Genomic DNA, 8,347 nt, shown 5'->3' on the forward strand with positions numbered 1-8,347 from the left:
ATCTAACAAATCTTACACATGCATTTACTCTGAAGATATGCTTTCACAGTACAAAGAAACAAAGATTAGCATTATAACATCATCTGTAATTGAAAGATACTAGATATTACTTGGGGTTTCCCTGGTGGCTCAGAGGTTAAAGCGTCTGCCTCCAATACAGGACACCTGGGTTCTATCCCTGGGTTGGGAAGATCCCCTGGAGGAGGAAATGGCAACCCACTCCAGTATTCCTGCTTGGAGAATCCCATGGACGGAGGAGCCTGGTAGGCCACAGTCCACAGGGTCGCAGAGTCGGACACGACTGAGCGACTTCACTTCACTTCAGATATTACTTGTAGTGTAGTGTGTTAGTACTCAGTCCTGTTCACATCTTTGTGACCCAATGGACTGTAGCCCCTCAGGCTCCTCTGTCCTCGGAATTCTCCAGGCAAGAATGGAGTGGGTTGCCATTCCCAACCCCGGGATCAAGCCCTGGTCTCCTGCATTCCAAGTAGATTCTTTACCATCTGAGCCACCAGGAATAAAGATGTCATTAAGAACTGAGGAAATGTGGGAACTTCTGACAAAGTCCTGTGTAGGCTTTTAAGAATGCATGGGTATACTATAGACTGTGGTCAACAAAATTTATAATAGGCTAATGAAGGCACTGTCCATAGTAGTATAAGGTAGATTTTATGGCAGATCACAAGGGGAGTAACTAGCCCAGTCTTGAAAGCTGTTTTTTTGCGTGTTGTTTTGAGGGATGGAGTTGAGAGAAAAAAAATCGAATCAAGATACAATTTTTGGAGAGGTATAAGTTAAACTTATATATGAAATTAAGGATAAAAGGAATTTGGATTTTTTTAATTAGCAAGAAGGAGGTGTCAAAGGGTTTTAAGCATGGGAATATCAAGACTGCTCTAACCCCCAAACTGTGGCGAAAAGACTGGGCGGGGAGACCCCAATCAGAGGCTGAAAGGCTGCTACAAGAATCCAGAATAGATCCAGATAGGGCAGCAGAACTAAAGCATCTGCAACCACTCAGTAGTGGGGCAGCCTCATTTTCAATGGATTACTATGCTAGCTTCTCAACTGCACAAGAAAGCAGAGATCCTGTGGTTTAAAGACTACAATTATGATCTATTTAGAAACTGGGGATCTTTGCCCCACCTTCACAGTGTATTTGGGGGTAGAAGTCATTTCATAATCCTGCTGTGTTTTATTCTCCAAGATGACATTGACAAACCCCGATATGTAGTTTCAATAAGTGAATTCTGCAATGAAACTGGATCCCAGACTTCAAAGAGATTATGTGTGTCAAGCATTATGTCCGTCTACTCAATCTGATACAGGACTCTAGTTGTGGTGTATTTAAGAATACTCATGTATTTTATGGAAGCCTGCTTTTTGGGTCAGAGAGAATACCCTCTGATGTTGAGAAATTAAGTTTTCACCTGCAGATGTAATAAGTCAAAGATGCAAATTCTTTTCTATAATTTATTCAAACATCTTTAAGAACTCAAAGCTTTAATTTCGTTTTTTCTATATTTTAACCAAATCCTTATGAGTGCAATAAAGTAGTAAGAAAGATGTTTCAGAGCTAAAGAAAACAAAACGAATAACTGTCACTAATGGGGGCTGGAGGATAAGTTCCCGTATCTCCTTCGGTCCAAGAAAGAGCTAAAAAACAAGATTTCAGGAAAGGTCACCACAAACAAGCCTCCAATAGTCTTCTCAAATAGGGACTATTCAGCTACTTGAAAGGTAAAAAGTAATCATCAAACACCAAAGTTGAGTTCCTAATAGTTTACTCTCCCAGGACATTTACATGAACAACACCCAACCATTTTTTCATCATGGCACATGCAGAAGGGGATGACATATGAAATACCATAAACAGATGACTGGCTGCTGTCTGAAGCCACCTGGCCAGGGTCAGTGGTTACCCCAGGCCCCATCTGATGGGCAAGAATACTGAGGAGATCAGTATCTTTGCTTTCTTAAAGCTCAGCTAAATCAAAAATTGAATTTTTTTCCCCCAGTCTTTTAGGATTAATTGCAATAGCCAATGCTCTCAGCAATCATTACTTCAAAATCCAGATGATATTACTCACTAGTGGCCCAGCTTCCAGCAATTAACTTCATTTAGCCTTAGTAAACTATGGAAAAGTTACCTCCTGTAGTGTAGAGATTAAAAATAATACAAGTAAAGTTCTTATCACAGTGCTTGGCAGGCAATCAATGTAGGAGGACTGCTAGGGTTGTTAAAATAAGGGAAATCTGACCTCTGTATAGTGGTTATGTCACTGAGATAAGAAACTGCAGGCTTCGGTCTCCTTAGTGTCTAAAATGAAAAATTTCATAAAACAATGAAAACCATGAACCGTCTCCCTAATTCTTCAAAATCACAATCTTTTCCCCATGAATACTCACAGCCTCTTAATCCAATATTTTAAAAGTAACTGTCTTTGCAATCCATGTACATGTGCATATTACACTGGTACACACAGATACGAGAAGTGATACTGATATATTTATTTCTGTTCTGCAGAAGCTAAGCTTGGAAAACCAGTGCAGGACCAGACATGGAGAGAAAATAAGGTATCAGCGCTTTTTTATCTGAACCTCACTACAGTGAAAATAATCCAACCATCCACAGGCAAAAATTATCTCCCTGCAAAAATGGTAGACAACATTCTTTCCTATAATTAGCCCCCTTTCACTGAAAGCCCCGCAAAGAAAGTGTTGTATGAAGAATTACTTCAAAATAATTGATACAGATGACTGCACACTCAGCAGACACACTGGAGAACAGCATCTGGATCGCTGAAAAATCGTGTGAAAGTGGCTAATCGGTAAGTCATGTCAAGGTCATAACAAGAGAACTTGTTATGTCAGACTTCATGCACCCATGGGGAAAAAAAAAATGAGCCATTATAAGCAATTTTGCAATGTACCACACTATCCCACAGTGGTAACTCCCAATTCTCTCTGTTTGATTAAGATAGGGTATGGTTACAAACTCCAAATGCAATTTACTATCACCAGGAAATCCTGATAATCCTGGGCAAAAAAAGCTCAAGTGTAAACATTTCCCACTGAATACAAGTTATTATAATACTCAATCACAACACCCCAAATATAATTTTAATCTTTCATGGTAGGATAGTTTTGGAAGGATGGCAAAGGATTCTTCTTGATTTGTCCTTTGACCATGCTAAAGAACGGAAAGACAAAGCAAAATCTGCATGTGCCCCCAAACTGAAACAAAAACACACAAAAAAACACCTTAGCCCAACAAAATAAATGACTACTAGAAGGCAACTGTGAGATCACCTACACATTCATTCACTCGGTGAAGAATTGTGTGAATAACTTCTATATTCTGGGCACATGCCATGTAAGCACAGGGATGAGAAAGACATGACTCTGACCCTGAAGAAATTAAAAAACTAAAAATAATGTTTTAAGAATCACAAGTCATTTTATAATATTGCATTAATAGAGACAAAAACGTAAGCTAATAAGACACACTGAAATACACTAATAAACATAAGCTAAGAGGAATACCTTTCCTTTAGTGGAAATGAGTTTACTAATGAAATGTGTTATTCAATATGTGGAGCATGATTAAAGTCGGAATTTATTTCCAGGACAAGAATTAACTCATGACACATATTTTATAACGATCCTCCCCCCCCCCCCGCCTCCCCGCTCCCGACACAATTCGTAAATTAGGTGCTTTTTAGCTTGACAGGTAGGGCGTGGTCCTGGAGTTCTCAAACAACGTCAATGACACTTGGATGAGCTCTCACAAGTCTGGACATTCAGGTTCCCAAGAAAAGGCCAGTCAACTCCCTGATTCTCCCTAAACCTTGAAACAACACTGCCACCTCTCTGCGCCCTCACCTCCGCCCACTTACACACAGATACCCAGCCTGGAGCACACACATCACATCTTTCACTTTTGGAAAACCTTTAGAACGAACCACGGAGGAAACACCCCCTTGCTCAAAACACCCTTATCGCGTCCTCGCTTCAGAGGCTTGATTCCTGACTATTGGCTAAACCTGTGCAAGAGCCCTGGACCAGCTATTTAGTTCAGTGCGGACCATCTAATGACTTCAACCTGTAAAACCCGTTCCTTTAACTGGCACAAAACCCTACCAGAGATGTTTAAAAAGCAACTGCCCGCAAACAGACAAGGAGTGGAAGAAAGGGGAGGGGAGAGGGGCGGAGTGAGGCGCGGGGACTGCGGCGACGGGTCCCCCAGGTCGCGGGCACCGCCCAGGCGGGGACCTCGGCGCGGCGGGCCAGAGATGCAGGGTGACCTTCCGACGAGGCCAACTCAAAGGGGTGCCGGGCTCGGGGGACCCCGCCGCAACCGCCCGCTCTCGAGAGGTGCAATAGTCCGCACAGCGGCGAACACGGCGCCCCGGATTCCAGCTCGGGCTCGTCCCGCAGCTGGTTCCCGGGCAGAACGCGGGAGGTGCAATCTCGGCGTCCGGGCCCTGCGCCTGGGCCTCGGATCGCCGCCGCCCAGACACACCCCCGCCGCCCGGGCGGGCGGCCCCAACCCCTCCCGGGCCGGCCCGGGTGGGCACCGCTCACCTGCACCGCAAGCCGGTCAGCCGCCCCGTGGGCTCCGGAAGCCGCGGCTGAGCTGGCTCCAGCCGGACAGTGCTCCGCTCTTGTAGTCTAGGAGGCTCCGCGCCGGGAGCGGCAAAAGGAAGAGTCCGACAGGCGGCGGTGGAGCCTGGGCGGCAGGAGGAGGTGGAGGAGGACTCCGGGCGCTCCGCTCTCGGGAGATCCACCCTCCTCCTGGCCGCTCTGCAGCAGCTGCCGCCGATCACTTCCGGGGCGCTGGGGAGTGGGGCGGAGCCGGCTGGGAAGCAACTTCCTGTCTGCGAGCTGAGAGGAGGGTGGGGGGCCGGGGCTGGAGAACAATGGCCGGAGGGCGCGGGCTCTCCTGTGTCCACTCTCTGAGTGTTGAGGGCGGGCTTCACGGCCTTTAGGGCGGCTCCACCCCCGGCTCTCTGCGCCGGCGAGGTGAAGTCACCTCCCGGGGGCCCGGGAGTGGCCGCGGGCCTCGCTGAGTTTCCCGGATCTCGGCGCCACGACGTCCTTGTCTGTCTTCTGGGGACCAGGAGGGGGTTTTTGGAAGGAGGGGGAGAGCGGAGGCCGCCATCTTGCTTCTAGAGGGCAGCCCCTTCTCCCGGGGCGTCCTAGGGTGGAGGCAACTCTAATGTGACCGGGGTTTCCCGAATGGAGCCGGCGACGTGGCTCGTCGCGGGCCGAATCCCGGGAGATGAGTCAGTCGCCTGCTCTGCCTGGAGGGTCTGGTGGCCGCCCTGGGCCTCCTATTCTCCTGCTGATCCCTAGAGAACTCTTCATCGGCGGATAGCCTGGGATCCTTTCCTGAGGATTCCTGAGCCTCCTACGACACTGCAGCTCTGATGTCTTGGTGTGGCATTGAGATCAACCCGTAGCTTCATCGTGTAATTTGGGAACCTAAATTGGAAGTAGTTCCACTAAATCGTTTGTTTTATTTAATCCATCCACAGGTTCGAAATAAGATCGTTAGACTAACATCCGTTAGCAGCTACAGTCTTGTCTCTTGATACTTAACTCCCTTCTCCAGCCTCCCCACCCTCCAACTGAGTATCAACTCTGCGCTTGACACAGTCCATTCAAAGGATGCCCAGTCTAATGAAAACAAATAATTATGGTTGGAAGTGTAGTATATCAAGATGTAGAGAGAAAAGAATGGGTGAGTTTACTGAAACTGCTTTAAGCTTTTAATGTGGGGATTTTACAGCACCAAAAAGGGGTGGAGTGGCAAATCCAGATCCTGACGTGCAGCAAAGGAACAAATAGTATTGAAAAGTCTGAGAAGTAATTCGATTTCAAGCCTGGGCTGCTGAAAAAGATGAATCTGAAGTAGTAGACAGGAGCCAAACATGAACCGTCTTATGCTGTGCTGAGGCAATGCATAGAGGAATGACCTTGGACAGATTGATAATACAATTTAAGTTGGTGGATAGATTAGCTGAGGGGAGGAGCAGGGCAAGCAGAGAGCTTGTAGACCAGGGGCCATTACAGAAACCAAGAGAAAAGAACCATAATGTGCGTGGCAGTGAAAATCCAAAGATGAATTCCTAAAGTACAGGATGCCAAGTGAACTGGTTATGATAATTGATTCATGGGGGGCAGGTGCTTGCTGGGTAAAAGAATAGAAATGACTATAAGTATGCCTTGTCCTGCTTTTGGGGGAAGGATAAAGGTGTATTTTACAAATAGGGAAGGATTGGGATGGGGTAGGGTGCAGAAAATAAGTGCCATTTTGGACCTGGTGGACTTTAAGCATGGATGGTGCTGTCTAATGGCAGTTGCTATATATATCTAGAGCTCTGGGTAGGATGTGGTATGAAGTAACAAACACCACAGGCTTGTATTACCACATTCAAGCCAACTGTGCAGTCTCACTTCATTGAGCACAGATTTAAAACCACTTCTCCTTTCTCCCTACTTTTTCTTGGGAAAAATGGTGAAATATTACATTTAAAAAATCCCCATGTGGTGATATATGCCTAATGGCCTTCTAAGGACAATAAAAGTTAGGCTTGTGCCAGTTGCTAAATTGCTTCAGTCATGTCTGACTCTGAGATCCCATGGACTGTAGTCCACCAGGCTCCTCTGTCCATGGGGGTCTCAAGGCAAGACTACTGAAGTGGGTTGACATTTCCTTCTCCAGGGGATCTTTCTGACCCGGGATCGAACCCACATCTCCTGTGTCACTGCATTGCAGGCAGATTCTTTACCACTGAGCTATCTGGGAAGCCTATAAAAGTTAGGTTTGCAAAAGCTGAATATGACAATTATAACTAGGATAGCATAGTATTTTTAAGAGTCTTTGATTTTTATTAAAAGCAGATGAGTATTTATTTATTTGGCCTCATGGTACACCATGGGGGATCATAGTGCCCTGACCAGGGATCAAACCTACGTCCTCTGCTTTAGGAGTGCAGAGTCTTAACCACTGAACTGCCAGGGAAATCCCTATCTTACTTTAATTAAATTTTAAAAATTTAATAATTGACAAGGCATTAGTTAAACTGGCCATAGATGGAGGATTGAGGATGGTAGACTGCAGAGATACCTGTTGAATGGAGAACTAGAAGGAGGATGACTTTCAGAAGAGTGAGCAATGGAAACACAATGAAAGACAACTTCAAGTTAGTCAGCCTGTCTCAGCTGCTTCTTGGTTGTTTACAGCTATGCTAACCTAGCTTAAAACAGTCAGAAATAGAATGGATCATTTTTGAGCAGAGGCTTCAGAAAGCCACAAATAGCAAAAGCCCTATAAATAATAGCTACAGCAACAAACCAAAGACTAATTATTAGTTATTCTATATTCCTGTATAACAGCATTTTTTAAATACACACAAAAATAAACTCTCACCTTTAGTTCTTAGATTATTCAAATACATTATTCTCAATTTTCCTGGAATAGAATTACATTTAGGTGTAGTAAACAACCATGTAATGGATAATATACTTAACTCTAAATGAGAACAATGATCTTGAGGTCCAAAGTTCTTTTCACCATATGACCCCAGCAAAGTCATTTAACCTCTCAGTGCCCTAGCTTCTTTGACTATAAAATAGAGTTAATAATAACTTTCTACCAGTCTGCCTCTCAGAGATATTACAAGAAATAACATATATTGCTTTAAAAGCTCTTTGAGGTACTTGGATGAAAGGGCATAATGGTAAGTATATGTTATTAATAATCAGCACTAATATCCAGTAGAATGCATGAGCATTTCAAAATTTGCTGCCTGAACAACTCAAAGAACAGGAAGGATTCTGTTTTAAAATATACTTGGATTTCTTCTTGACTTGTTCATTTAATTTTTATTGTTTATAAACCTACCTTATTTATGAGGAAAAAAGGTAAGTTTTAGTAACTATAATTCTTACATTTGCTTGTAGCTAATTATGCTTTTGGGAGAAGTATAAGGTATGTATGCTTTTGTCAGAATTACATTTTAGAATTAATGATCAGTTTACTGCAGTCGTTTAACTGGAATTTTCTATTAAAGCATTACTCACATCCCCATAGAATAGTAATTTACATGTAGTTACATGTTTGAAGTATGAAGGTAAGTGCATAAATCTGTCATTTTCATCATTGTTTAATCAGAAGGTCTTGTCCAGCATCTATTTCCACAGTAGATGAAATTTTGCCCCTTAGATTGCTGCCCTCAGTATTTCTCTTTTGAAAGGTGTATGTGTATATAAACATTCATTTAAATATATTCATGGCTATATAATGTGCATATTTATTTTTATATACCTGCTTATA

General features: G+C 43.9%; 1 protein-coding gene across 2 annotated transcripts in view; it reads right to left on the reverse strand.

The window, feature by feature from the left end:
• Window positions 1–4,836, reverse strand: part of RALA (RAS like proto-oncogene A) — a 58,753-nt gene extending 53,917 nt beyond the window's left edge. The window contains exon 1 of one of the 2 annotated variants that reach the window (XM_070788055.1): window positions 4,591–4,836. The gene's annotated coding sequence lies outside the window, so the exon portion shown is untranslated. The remainder of the gene's footprint in view (window positions 1–4,590) is intronic. The other variant, XM_070788054.1, reaches the window with a different exon arrangement.
• Window positions 4,837–8,347: the final 3,511 nt, after the last annotated feature.

This window comes from Bos indicus, chromosome 4 (genome assembly GCF_029378745.1).
Source record: "Bos indicus isolate NIAB-ARS_2022 breed Sahiwal x Tharparkar chromosome 4, NIAB-ARS_B.indTharparkar_mat_pri_1.0, whole genome shotgun sequence".
NCBI classification, from domain to species: domain Eukaryota; kingdom Metazoa; phylum Chordata; class Mammalia; order Artiodactyla; family Bovidae; genus Bos; species Bos indicus.